This window comes from Pelophylax lessonae (genome assembly GCF_965119305.1).
Source record: "Pelophylax lessonae genome assembly, chromosome: 10".
NCBI classification, from domain to species: domain Eukaryota; kingdom Metazoa; phylum Chordata; class Amphibia; order Anura; family Ranidae; genus Pelophylax; species Pelophylax lessonae.
The window spans coordinates 88,086,345-88,099,913 of NC_138777.1; the positions used below are offsets into that span (position 1 = coordinate 88,086,345).

The 13,569-nt window shown below is 39.3% G+C and overlaps 1 protein-coding gene across 1 annotated transcript in view; it reads left to right on the forward strand.

Annotated features, from left to right (window-relative positions):
• Positions 1 to 13,569, forward strand: part of TSPAN4 (tetraspanin 4) — a 334,076-nt gene that overhangs the window by 223,023 nt on the left and 97,484 nt on the right. The gene's annotated exons all lie outside the window — the stretch shown is intronic.

Below are 13,569 nucleotides of genomic sequence, written 5' to 3' on the forward strand. Positions count from 1 at the left end.
TTTCATTGTTCTCTTATAGCTTTCACAGACCCCCCAAATCATATTTTCAATAATTTTCTGAAAACATAGGACCAGTAGAAAAAAAGAAGGTGCTACTGATTTTTAAGGCCCCACGATATTTGCGCAAATGTTTACCAAAGCAATATTCTCGCTAAAAATGCACTAATAATCATTATTAGCAGATACAAACACAGCAAATAACTTGTATTGAGTTAATAAATAACAAATATTTGTAAATTTCAAATTGCGCCTTTTTGAGAAATGGTGAAAACTGAACATACATAAAACTACAAATAACTACATTTCTCAAAAAAATGTTGAGGTTTTCCTTTTTAAATTTCAGCTTTCAGAGTTTTTAAAGACCCCTAAACTATACATTTTCTGAAAGCAAAGGACCAGTAGAATAAATGAAATGTGTTACTGATTTTTAAGGGCCCGCAATATTTGCGCAAATGTTTATCAAAACAATATCTTCACTAACAATGCACTAAAATCTATATTAGCCGATACAAACACAGCAAATTTTGGAAAATTCCTGCTAAGTGCCTTCTAAATATAAAAGCTAAACTTGTATTGAGTCAATAAATAAATAAACATTTGTAAATTTTAAATTGCGCCTTTTTGAGAAAGAGTGAAAATCGGACGAACACAAACATTTCTCTAAAAATCTGGAGGTTTTCCTTTTGCACTTACAGCTTTCAGAGTTTGTAAAAGACCCCCAAAACATATATTTTGGGGGTCTTTTACAAACTCTGAAATATATATATATTTTCTGAAAGCAGATGGGCAGTAGAATAAAAAGAAGATGCTACTGATTTTTAAGGCACCGCAATATTTGCGCAAATGTTTATCAAAACAATATTTTTGCTAAGAATACACTTAAATCATTATTGGGTAGATTCATACATGGCAAAATCTACAAAATTTCTGCTAAATTCCTAGTAAACATAAAAGTTAAACTGTATTAAGGTAATAAATAACAAATATTTGTACATTTAAGGCCTCATGCACACTGAACGTTTTTACATCTGCTGTTTTTGGCGTCAGACATTTTTTTCTGCAGCCAGTAAACTTCCCAGCATGTTATCCTATGTGTCCATTTACACATAGGCTGTTATCAGCAGTTTTGGGCATGGGCATTTTCTGGCTGTAAAAAAACATCAGAACTAGTGGGTTTTAGGAGGCGTTTTTCAACTGTAAAAATGCTCTAACTCTGATAAAAGCTAAAAAAAAAACAGAAAAATGTGGCTATTCTGCGTTTAACAACGTTTTTGAGCCATACGCTTTTGTGGGAGTATAGTTTTGCTAAAAAATAAGCTAAGAAATGCTACAGCTGAAAAAAGCTAAAAAAACGCTGAAAAACGCTACTGCAAAAAAGCTAAAAAAAAGGCCTTCTACAGCTACAGCTTTCTACTGATGTTTTGATCATGTACAGTGTGCACGAGGCCTTAAATTGCACCTTTTTGTGAAATGGTGAAAACTGCAGGTACGCAAAACTGTAAATAAAAACAGTTTACTCTAAAAATCCGGAGGTTACCATTTTTTACTTACAGCTTTCAGAATTTGAAAAGACCTCTCAAACTAGAACACATGACCTGTAGAAAAAAAAATGCTACAGATTTTTTGGGCCCCGCAATAATTGCGCAAATGTTCATCATTTTACTATTGGGCCCCTTAGGCCCCTTTCACACAAGCAGACCGATCAGGTCTGCCTGTCCATTTTTCAGTCGGACCACCTATTGTTCTCTATGGAGAGACTTATGTTAACCTCCCTGGCGGTATGATTCTGTCAGGAATTCTGTTCCAAAAGCGGTACAATTCTTTTCATGGAAATTTGGCGTTATGTATTATAGGCCTACAATTCTTAGTAATTACTGACTTAAACCTGACCAAAACAAGACTCTAGTAGACATCTCAGATGTGATAAATTTGAAATACAAACAAGTGAATTATAATCGAATCAATAATATTATTTTATTATTTAATATATAATATATATAATAAAATTATATTATTAAATAGATTATAATTCATGCATTATATATTATATATATATGTGTGTATATAGATATAGATATATATATATATGTGTGTGTGTGTATATATATATATATATATATATATATATATATATATATAAAACGCATGAATTATAATCGAATCAATAATATAATTTTATATATATATATATATATCTATATATATATGTATGTATATATATATGTGCATATATATATGCATATATATATATGCATGTATATAATATTAAATGTGTTATGTGTTTGTGTTTTTTGCAACGTTTTTTTTTTTTTTTTTGAATTTCCCTCCCTAGTTCCGCTCCCATGCAGCATTGCTGCTGCAGGGAACGGAACTAGGAAGTCCTCCTACCGACAGACGAGCGGCGGAGATCTCACTGGCGGTCACAGCAATGAGAGCTCATCGCTGGATCGCCAGGATAAGGTAAGAGAAGCTCCGCTGCGCTGTCTGCACGCTCTGCCCATTGACCCCGAGCGTGACTCGGGGATACCGCTAATAGCAGAAAATTCCTACCCCGAGTCACGCTCGGGGATACCGCTAAGGCGGTTAATGTGTCCGTTTACACCCACCTGCATCCGACCTGATCCGGTCCACTAAATATCAACATATAAAAATCCCATTCCGCATCCATCTAGAAGATCGGATTGGATGGTATCAGATGGAAATGGACAGGTGGTCTGTTTCCATCTGACCACTCCATAGAGAACAGCGGGTTGTGTCAGTGTCCGCTCTGCATCAGCGGAGCAGACTCAGATCTGTCATCTGCCTGCTCAGTGGGGATCATCAGACAGATCCCTCACTGATCAGGCGAATCTGCTTGACCGAGTCCACTCCATGTGAAAGGGGTCTTACCAGGAGCAGCCGAGGCCATTAGGGGGTGCAGAGGCACCACCCCGTGGCAGGGTGCCGGGCTCATTTTTTTTTCAAGCCACATAATTAGAGCCTGAGGCTCTAATTAGCTTGAAAAAGATTGGGTTTGGTGATCACTCAATCAAGACAGGAGGCGGATCGGGTTGGCCAGGAGGAGAAGCCAAGGAAGCCATGGAGGGGCGAGTACAAGGGGAGACCATTACCGTGAAGGGGTGAGTGCAGGGTGGACCGTCACCATGGAGAGGCTGAGTGCCGGTTCACACGAGTGTGATGCCAGACATCGCATGTGATTTGCACTGCATTGCTGGGCAGATCACATGCGATGTCTGTGTAATGCGATTTCAGCCATACAAACTGTATGGCTGAAATCGCATTCGCACCAAAATGGTGCAGAACCCTTTTTTTGGTTTGCACTAGAATTGGATCGCATGGGTGATCACACCTTTGCAATCTGATTCCTGTACCATTTCACAGTTCGCACTGCGATCTGCGAAACAATCTGGGAGTGTCATTAACTTTACATTGACACTCCCCAGCGATTCGCAGATCTCGGTGTGAACCACTGTGCAATTCTGGTGCGACGAGGGAATCGGCACAGAATCACCAACAGCTTTAGTTTCTGCTCATGCTCTCCAATGCAGCTGCTAGTGGCCATGCCACACCAGTCCATTATAGCTGCCTAGATGAACATCGTAGTTAGCTACAACCTATAGTTGGTGTCTGGCTACAAGTTGCCAGAAGAAAAAACAAGTACTGTAGATAATTTTGCAGCAGCTTCAGAGCTCTATTAAAACTTACTATTCTACTCTTAGACCTATAATAAAGTGCTAACAAGTGAAATGATCATGGGCAGCTGCTGTTCACTAAGCAGAACTCAGAAATAAAAAAATAACAATAAAACAGCGCTTGACTAAAATTGGACATAAAAGTGCATAAGTGCAACAATAAATAAAATGCTAAATATTCCATAACTATAGGTGCATCGGTGCTTCAAATGTCCATAAAAGTGCATAAATATGTTGGAAAATACAGGGTGCTGGAGTGCTTGAAAACCATCAACCGATGTGAGGTGCTCCACTCCCCTCCTGTGTCCCCACTCACCAGAAATATTGGACCCACAGCTATTTCAGGCTGGGGTCAATACAGCTTAAGATCGGTGTAGTGAGCGCCACTGGTCCTCCTTGCTAATGTCACACTCCATTGCCCACCAGCTATCATGCGATCTTAGAGGCTGCTACAAGCTGAAATCACTCCCCGGCCCCCGATCCCATACACTTTGTGTGCAGATTTGGATTCCTCTGTAATACCTGACCATTCTACAGCCCCTGCGTGGATGATTTAAATGCTTACTTTTGATCTTTTATGTTGTGTTAGAAAACCAATAAATACATTGAAACAGAAAAACTGACAGCGGCAGTAGCCTCGCTTGCAACCACTTGTCCTCACCACCACTTCACCAGAACCCCTTGTCACCATTGTGCTTGAATTTCCCTGAAAGCTCCCATCACCTGTGCCTCTCATGACCACAGACGACCCCCACATGGGTGTCCGCAGGTAGGGGCAAATCTCAAATTCCCCTTTCAAGTGATTGTTTAGCCAATTTATGCCATCCTGTCTGGTCTGTTTACTAATTCTGTGTGCCCCTGTGTCAGAGAATGTGTTTTTAAAAAATAAGCAGTTCTTTACTAGTTTTCAGAGGGCCGAGCGCCGCTCATGTGATCCATCGGCTCTCTCCTCTCCCCATCTGACAGCTGCCTGCAGCGGCGGGGCTGAGTATTCCTCACTGATGTCAGTCGGGAGGGGAGGAGGAGGGCATGGGGAGAGGAGGAGAGAGGCGGCGGGTCTCGTGAGCGGTAATCGGCGCTCTGAAAACTTGTAAAGGATGGCTTATTTTTATAAAAGACAGACACAGGGTCACACAGGATGACAGAGGCACGTAAACTGACCACAGTGTCAGGGCTCAGCCGCCATGGTGTACGGTGGTCAGTTTACAGAGGGGAGGACATAGCCAGGCAGGATCATCCAGGTATTATTTTAGGTGATACGGGGGGGGGGGGGAATTACACAGTGCTGTATAACATGCTTTAAGGGAACAGGGTCAATATTTTTTTTTTTTTTTAGGTTAACAAATGCTTTAAAAATAAATGCTGCTGTTTGCTCTTTAAAAATAAATACTCAAAATAGGTATTATGACATTGTTGAAAAGGGGAGGAGCATGGGTGACCTTGAAATGTTGCCCCCCCCTGAAAAAGTTCTGTGGACGCCCATGGACCCCCATCCTTTCAGCACCTCATCCCATATGCCCACACCTCACTCACCACTACAACAATGCCCCAACCAATGCACAGCTACAGTAACACACCTTTCTGTATTCAGCCCTTTCAAAGAATGGGCACAGTTTTGCTAGTAAATTATTACGATAAAAAAAAGTCAGTTTGTAGCATGTGTAACTGTTCAATTACATTTCCCAACAAATGTCATAACATCATCTGTAGTAACAATGTCTTGCCACGATCTATTAGTCAGCAATTAAAAAAATATTGTGTTTGGCTAATTAAGCTGCTCTGTCAGAAATGAAGCAATGTTTCTATAGCACAAAAAAATCTTGTTTATATGGTAATTTAGCTCTATAAAAAGTTAAATAAAAAAAAGCTGTTGTTCTCGAATCACCCAAAGTTTTCACATTTAGTTTTGCCAGCATTGAAAGAAGAAAGGTTAACAGTGATCTAACAGAGGCTGCCAGCTGTGTGACATTCAATCCTCTCAGCACTAACACCAACCTCGCTGAGCAACTGCAGCATGAAATATTACAGAAGAGGAGTCAGGAGCAGAGGGAAGAACAGGAAATAAAAACACACTTTACAGCTCACCCAGGAGGCTTTGAGAGGGAACTAAAATTGGTTTTACTATCTCAATATACACCGCAGAGGTACAGAACTGCAGACATGTGTGGTTATTTAGTGATACATTCAAGGAAGAGGATACGTATAGTCATGATTATCTGCAACACTTCTTTCAATCACATATATGCAGCTCTCCAATAAATTTCACAAGTAATCCACATGGTATAACAATCAATACATAACACTTTAGTGTTTTCTTTTTGTTTGTTTCATGTATGTATTTACTTATCACAGATTCAATAAAAATCTATAGCCATTGCCTGAGGCACAAGAATGACATTTAAGGTAAAGGATAGAAGTGGTCTGTCACCAAAATGTTTTTTTGCTTTAAATTGAAAGTGTTATAGCTGAAATCCAGGAAACAGCTAAATAAAACTAGAAAACACATACCGTATATACCAAAAGATTTTTTAACCACCTAAAGACCAGGCTTTTTCTGGCATTATTGATCACATATAACAATCAGTTTTTTACTAGAAAATTACTTAGAACCACCATACAATATTTTTTTTTTTTAAAGCAGAGGCCCTAGAGAATAAATTGATGGGTTTTTACATTTTTTTTGTGGCACAGTATTAGTGCAGCAATTTTTAAAATGCAATTTTTGGGGGGAAAAAATACACCTTTTTAAATTGTATTGCAAAAAAAACACAATATATAACCCAATTTTTTTGGTAAAATAGAAACGATGATGTCATGCCGAGTAAATAGATACCAAACATGTCACGCTCTAAAATTGCGCATGCCCATGCAGTGGCAACAAACTACGTAAATTTTACTATCCATAGGCAACGTTTAACAAGTCTTTACAGGTTATCACTTTATGTCTATAGAGGAGGTCTAGTGCTAGAATCACTGCCCATGGTCTGACATTCGTGGTGATACCTCACATGTGTGGGACAATCACTGTTTGCGTGTGCGTGGGACTAATGCATGCCTTCAACTTTGAGCTCTAGCACGGGGGGACAGGGGCACTTTAATTTTTTTTTTAATATTCATTTATTTTATTTTATTTTTTTTTTACACTGTTGCTTTCATTTTATTGCTGTCACAAGGAATTGTTACAGTATTTTAAAAAACATCAGGCTTCACTGATGGGTTGAGTAGATGAGGGAGAGGAGAGCACAATGCTCATTTTTCCTATATAATAAAACTCTCTAAATATATAAGTGTAATTGCTGCAGGGGAAAATGGAGAACAGGAATATAAGAAAATGTGTCATATTGTTTTCCTAGCCAGTATTATCATGTACAAAAATTCCCACCTGCTTACTTTCCAGCACAGACAGGAATTCACTAGAAAATTACATTAGATTTAAAGTGATTGTAAACAATCATTTTGTAAAATTGATTTGGACCCCGAAACGTGTTGGCTAATCTTTCTATATTTTGTGACCTTTATTGGAATGTAGTCCTATCTGGACCTTTTAGCAGTGGTGTGGGCTTCAAATTCTTTTTTGAAGCTGACCAAAGGTTTGCAAATGCTTTGTTAAAGCTTGATGTATACACTGCTATTATAGAAGCTGAAATCCATGTGTACAAGGTGTAAAGGTAACCTGTCAAAAGAAATATATGAGATTCCCTTGCATACTTTTTTTCTGGGAATAATATTTCCCTGGTTGTCAAACTGATCCTTTATCTTTTGTACATGTAGAGTCGTTGACCTGGAACAAGTATGCAGCAATTACGGTTAGAGCTCTGCCTATTTGCTTCAAGTTAGTTACTTAAGAATGTTTGACTGCAGAGGATGAGCACAATAAAACAGGCAGCCAGCATTTGGCACTTGCAGCCCACACATGTGGTTTCCTTTAAAGAGCATTAGCTGGTCTTTAAAGGACACATACATCTAAGTTAAAAGTCCATTTCCAGGAAAACGATACCATTTACAGATATATGTGTAAAGGCAAAAGGAAATGAATAAATTTGATCTGATCCAAGGTTAAGATATTTTTCTGCAAAAAGCTGATTTTATTATAGCAATCCCTATGAAGGACACTGTAAACGTACTCTAGTAAACCTCCTGTAGACTAAAAATTCTAATAAAAAAGAATAACAAGTTGCATTTATTGAAAAGCAGAAGCAAATACAATGACAAATGTCATGAAAGGGGAACAAAATGTGAATAGACATGTTTGTGAATAGTAACAGCATCTACTTTATATAAAGGTAACATTTTGTTTAGCATGAAATTACCTTTATATAACTCATCTTTGATATTTCACATATTTTTATGCTCCATGCTGTAAAAGAAGAATACAGAAAGTAAAATTGAATTTTAGTTCCCCCCAAGGTCTCTTGAACACGGGCAGCCAGGGAGTGGTAAAAACAGGTGGCTATGCTGCAGTCATACCCCCCACCAACCTCACACATCAGTTCTAACATATAGTCAGAGGGGGCTGAATAAATGCTGTGGCTGTGATGTTTCGCATTGCAGTAGTGGAAAATGTAATGCAGCTTTTTGAATTCATAGGTTTCATCCCCTATAAAACTCATCCATTTAAATCAATGGGCCTCACCACAACCACAAGCCAAGCATATGAACCCCAGTTGTGGCATGTTACTTTCACTATAAATTGCTGTTCAACCAGGAACAAAAGCAAAAAAAAAAAGCCATTAAGTAGGCAGCATTATCACCGCCTGAATGCCTGAAAGCCACTGCCTTGCTGCCCTGTGAAAAGCAATCTACTGCAGATCACTTTCAGAGACAGATGCAGTGTGCACTAGCCTTAGTTTCAGCAGTTTGGGAGGAAGGGGCAATACATAGTGGCGTTAAACTTCAAATAAAATGCTTAACTTAAAATAAAGAATACATTTTGATGTTGGACTTCTATAAAATGACTGCTACATTATAAAGGTTCCGCGGTAATGGAGGTAGTAGGTTACTCAGTGTTTGGTTTTCTCTTCCAGGTCAGAAGTGTGCACTTCTGCCTTCTTTCTCTGTGGACACACAAAAGGTGCACAGAGCCGCCAAAAGCCTCTACAGGCTACAGTGGGACAGTGGGACAGTGGGAAGAAGGTGATGTTCCCAGAGGGCCGTGAAGTGGGCAAAGAGTCCGAGAGTCCAGAAACTCCAGGCTCAGCCTCACATCTTCTATGTATGTCTCTGCAAAGTTGACAAGGGGGAGCAGGGACAAGGGGGCATTAAGGGAATATGCAGTAACAGAGTTGCAGGTGCATTGTCTGGAGTGTTGGAATTCAGTGTTAGGGATGCCGAGAGGAAGGAAGGATCAGAATCAGGGGTGTAGTACCATGGAAGGCTGGAAGGTTTGGAGTCAGGGGTGAAGCAAGGTTCAGTAGTAGGGGTGCTAAGTGGCAGGGAGATGTCAGGGTGCAGAGTACCAGGAGCACTGGCTATGATGATAGTGACATTTTGTGAACCCCAAACTGTGTAGAGAAAATAGTAGAATGGTACTAAACACAATGCTACCCTCAATTCCCCCAAAAAAATCACAAATTGTTAACAATACAATAAGATCAAAATTCTCACAGTTCATCAAGGAGGAATACAAACATATCATAAACATCAGCTATTCTGGATTTTTAAGGGGCATCTGATGAGGCCCTGTCAAAAATGGTCTGAAATGCTATTTAAGAAATTCACAACTGTGAGACTGGAGTAGTGACTCACTTTGACTTATAGCCATAACTCCCAACATTTTTAATAGGCTGTTTATAAGTCCATACAAACAATGAATTAATATATTGCGCTTCAAATGTTGGTAAAGTCCTGATGAAGAACGCACACATATGGTCTCCACTTAGGCTCCCCCACCTGATCTGCATTTACCAGAAAACCATCTCCGCTCTGGGGGCCACTGTTATCAACATGTCATGCATCTGTATCTGGAGTCCCAATCTCTATCTTTTCTCATCTCTTAGGTCCTCATTAGATAAAAGACTTGTATATTCATTTAATAGAAAGGATCCTATAGCATAATTCTGTTTTATGTAAGTTATTAAAATAATAGAAATCCACTTACATGATTAAAAAATATAACAAGAGAAAATGCGGGACGTGTCTGGGTCTTTGGAACACATTGCATCCTAGACACTTCCTAAATTTTCGCTTGTTATATTTATTATTCATGGATGTATCACAAAAACCATACCCCTGGCGTATAGTCCCTCTTTAATTCTTTTAATGGTAACTCCGCAATCTTCTATTAAACAGTGCCTCACCGAAGACATGTGCTTTGTCTTGTTAGTTGCTAACTCCAAAATTCAACTGAACTACAGGCAAAAATGGAGACAAGATTTAGATACCTTGGGATGAAGATCAATGGACAACGACCTTCAAAACAATTCCTGAAGTATCTCTCTCCCTCTTCCAAAAGCTACCCCAACCATTTATTTTACACAGGGTGTATACTATACACGATACCAGAAAAACTATCAGCGCAAACCAAAATAAAACACAAAACTAATGTGTGTGAATATAGTGTGAAGAAATATATCCTTAAGTGTGTAAATGCTAATCCGGCAGCAAACACCAATCGTGTTCACAAATCACAAACCATACAAATAATACAAAAATGTGCTGCGCCAGAGATCACACAAATAAAACAGTGATAATATGTGATAATAATAGATGAAAAACAGTTCATAAGGCACATAATCGTGCTAGTGCTCCAATCAAAGAAATCTCCAAAAGTCCCAGTGTTCAACTGAAATGTGATCCAATCGTGATAAACAACGAATATTGTGAGCACCGTTTAGTGAATCCCTCCACCAGACAGATAAGCCTCTCACCTTCCCATCAGACCCAAATGGGCCAGCAATCACATAACATGGATAATGGATTTCCAGGAAAGGGCCTCTCTACTGTGTAGCTCCAGGGATTCCAAGATATATGTGGGGATAAGAATGGGACAAAATCTAGTGCTCTCCGTATATATATATATATAAATCAGCTTTATTGAAGAGAATAAACAAACTCACATTTGCAGGGCACTCGGCCGTGCCTGCTTTGCTGACATGTAGTGTAGATAGTGCTCCGGAGAAGCAGATCGTTTGCCCCACTCAACCGATTTGGTTGATAATGCTGTTGCTCATCATATGCTTTCTAAAATTGAAGATTTGCATGCTGTTGGATATATCAGTCCAACATTCCGAACAATTGGCTAAGGAGGTATTATCAGAGACTTTATCTTTATTTATGTTCAGCACAATGCAGTCTCTGTAATCTATAACCACCTGCACTTTATCTTGTTATATACGCTGGAAGATGCTGTACCCTCTGAATGTGATTTTTCTTTTTTTTTTTTTTATATATGTGTTCTTGTATGTTATATTGCACTAAACATTACAAAACTACTTGATTTAAAAAAAGTATACAAAAACAGAAATGGAGGGGAAATCTTCTAAGGGGGGAACTAGTTCTGGTGACTACTAGGGCTCTCCTCATTGCAGAGGGATTTACTCTCACTTCCTGTTGTTGTTATAGAGCAAGAAATGTAGGGAAATCTGCACTTCACAGATGGCCCAAAAAACAGTGCCTTCAGAGAGAGTGTGTCAGCTGGGCATAATAAATTACTCTAGCACGCTTACTACACACCCCTCCAACCTTTTGACTGAGTGGAAATAACTCGCCACCAAGCTCTCCACCAGCTGCAAGCTCTTGTTTTACCAAGGGAACTATTACAGATTACTGAGATTATTCTCAGATTACTGAGAGCCATGCTGCACTGAACCCTCGTTCACACTAAGGGCGAGTTTGAAATCGTGCAAGTTCAGCTGAACTCACACAATTTCAAAACTGCATTTCCGCCTGACTCGGAGGGCGATTTGAACAAAGTCTGTGCAGGAAGTAGTGCAGGAACTACTTTTGGGAATCGGTGCGGCCCCGCAAAGTCGGTGTCTCACCGATTCAGACAGTGCCGTTGCCGGCAATAGGCATGTCAAATCGGCCCGATGTGAGCGGGGGCTGAATGTGGATAACTTAATTGTGGAGATGTTCCAACCTGGTCAGGTACTGGGGTAAAGTCATCACCATGGTTTTTCAAGTATTTGGTACACATTTCACTAATATCCCTCATAGTTGTGTCTTTAGGTACCTGGATGCAGATGATATTGATATTCTGCCCTTGCAGTTGCCAGATTTTTATTTTGCAATGCGCAGGGTGATTTCCTGGATCACTGATCTCAATAAGCTTGTCTCTTTTGAAAAAATTACCTATCAGAATAGACTGGCTTGTAAAAAGTTCTTTGCACTTTGATCCACAGTAGATTGATAGAGAAGTTGGAGGCAGTGGTTATTCTTGCTCCAACCTTGTTGGAGATCAGGATCCAAGGCCAGAGAAAGGCAGATGGGCAAAGGATAATATGTAACTCAACTTTTTAATGTGCTTGTCTGCACTGAAGACCTTCTCAATGTGTAGCAATGTATATTGCTGGACTACTGTATGTTTGACAATTTTTTTTTTTTTTTTTTTTTGCTTGTATGCTTGGTTTAAAAGGATTATAATACCCTTTGCATAAAAAATATGTTTAAAACAAAATATTACGACAGTCAGATTAGGAGTGTCCTCTCGCAACATCAGGTTGAATTTAATCCTCAAGTGATCCAAACCCTGCACTGTACTGAGACCAATGAAGTGTTTTGTTTTTTTTTTACTTTCAAATTCTTTTATTTTTATGTTGCTTATGTCTGCTTTGTAATAACTTTTCTGTAAATTTTTCTAGTAGTACTTTTCTTTTTATTTTTTTAAATTAAACACTATTTAAAAGCTGTTAAGCTGAATGACCAAACTAGACTAGATCAAACTAAACCATGTTTGTGTAAAGGGTTAACTGCTTAGTTTACCTGCCCCAGTGGTGGATACTCTAAGCATGTTGATGCTTAAGCCTTGTACACACGATCAGATTATCTGACGAATTTCCGTCCGTTTTTTGTTGCATGCTAGTCTCATTTTCTTTTTTGGATGAAAACTGTACCAACTAAACTAAAATCAGACGTTGTGTTCATGTACGATAAAAATTTCGTAACCGGCTGTCAAAAGCACTGTACTAGCAAAAAAAAATCAACAGATCGTTCATCGGATTAAATTTTACTTCCGATTTTCTTGTCATGTGTACGGGCCTTTCGATTGTTGCCCTGCAAGCTGCACTATATCTGCCCAGGGAAGGACAGAGAGTGTGCAATCATCACACACAGTTCTTCATAGGCCCTAATACAAAAGCTGTCTATCTGTAAGCTTTCTGGGAGCCTTTGATGACTGAGCACCATCCGTTATGGTGCAGACTCCTGAGCTGCATTTCCCACTGAGCTAAGGTATGTGCAAAGGGGGTTTAAGCCGGCCATAGATGATTCAAATTTTGGCTGGTTTAGCAGAGACTGTCCGACAGTCGAACCGTGTATGGGCATGTTAATTGACTCCCAAGTCAATTAATCGATCGACTTTGGTACAACCAGCATGCCAGAGCCGCTAGCAATAATCACTATGTTCTCCCGGCAGTGACGGCTCCCCATACCCTGCCGAGGGAACACTATAGCTCCATTAGAGGGATTATCCCATCAACACTGTCTGTGCATTTGCAGAACAGAAAATTGCAGCATCTATGGCATTCCTTAGTTAGTACGGGAAGATCGATCATTAACTTAATTAGCCTTAAGTTAAGCTCTAAAGTAACATTTAAGTTAATTCATGTAAGGCCTCTTTCAGACTTATGCTTTTCAGGAATGTCTTTTAAAGCAACAGTAACACGGGGCACTGCATTGTGAAGCCATTTTTTAAGAATAGCAATTCAATGCACAAGTACAG